Source organism: Mastomys coucha, unplaced genomic scaffold (genome assembly GCF_008632895.1).
Source record: "Mastomys coucha isolate ucsf_1 unplaced genomic scaffold, UCSF_Mcou_1 pScaffold6, whole genome shotgun sequence".
NCBI lineage: Eukaryota > Metazoa > Chordata > Mammalia > Rodentia > Muridae > Mastomys > Mastomys coucha.
The window spans coordinates 17906475-17907569 of NW_022196912.1; the positions used below are offsets into that span (position 1 = coordinate 17906475).

Here is a 1095-nt window from a genome sequence, read left to right on the forward strand (position 1 = left end):
CTGCGTCATTCACCACCATGAAGGGCCAGTGCTTCATATCAGACTGGACAACAGCATCATCAAACCTATGTCCGATCAGACGTTTGGCATCAAAAACTGTGTTGGTGGGGTTCATTGAAACCTGATTCTTGGCCGCATCCCCAATTAATCGTTCTGTGTCCGTGAAAGCAACATAGCTTGGCGTGGTTCGGTTACCCTGGTCATTGGCAATTATTTCCACATTTCCATGCTGGAAGACACCCACACAGGAGTAGGTGGTGCCAAGATCAATGCCAACTGCAGGTCCCTTAGACATGGTTGCTTGCGTGTAGGCCCGGCTGTGCTGACGACGAGACCGCACAAGTGCCTGGCAGCTGCCTCCGTGTTCAATGAGCGGTCTCCTACTTTTTCACTCCTAATTTACTTCTGACCCCTTTTTTGATCGTGAATACTTAGTTTCACCTTCATATTTTCTCACTAACAAAGCACAAATAGCTGCTTGCAGGTTAAGGAAAGACATCTTTGCATGCAGACACCTAGCAGTACAAAAGCAAAATGTTCCTTGAAATAGACAGTTCAAATGCCAGATTCTGACAAGATTTTCCAGTTAAAGGCTCCTCTTTTATTCTACTGAGAAAATCTGTGTTGCTTCCCCAGCAATCACTGGAGGAAGTAGAAATATACACCTAGGTAATTAGGCATTAATCCCAGTAATGGAACAAGCTTGCCTGCTCTTGACCACATCAGCACTCATCAGGAAGACTTTGTGATGTTTTAGTGAGAAATGTCTCTGTATCTTGTCTTGCTCTACCTCTTGTCAAGTTGAAGAAACACAGTGTTTCCTTGATTGGATCTGTGCTGTGAGGATGCTCTGATTCAGAGTTGTGGGAATAGTTGAAGATACAAAGTTATCTAGAAACAAAATGCTGTCACTTTCACAGACAATATCCCGCAGAGCAATGCATTGATTATTCCTGGGGACATTGTAAGAAGGCTTAATTATGGCTCTTGGAACATCATTCCTATTCATTTTGTGCTGCACATGAGCAGATGTGAATAGCAGTTTCATGAAGACAACTATATATATGACAACAGAAAAGACTGAGTTGAGTAAAT

General features: G+C 43.1%; 1 pseudogene across 1 annotated transcript in view; it reads right to left on the reverse strand.

Moving 5' to 3' along the window:
- LOC116080484 overlaps nucleotides 1–356 on the reverse strand; it is a 2240-nt pseudogene extending 1884 nt beyond the window's left edge. Inside the window, exon 1 of the transcript XR_004114455.1 lies at nucleotides 1–356. The product of XR_004114455.1 is annotated as a heat shock cognate 71 kDa protein pseudogene (transcript).
- Nucleotides 357–1095: the final 739 nt, after the last annotated feature.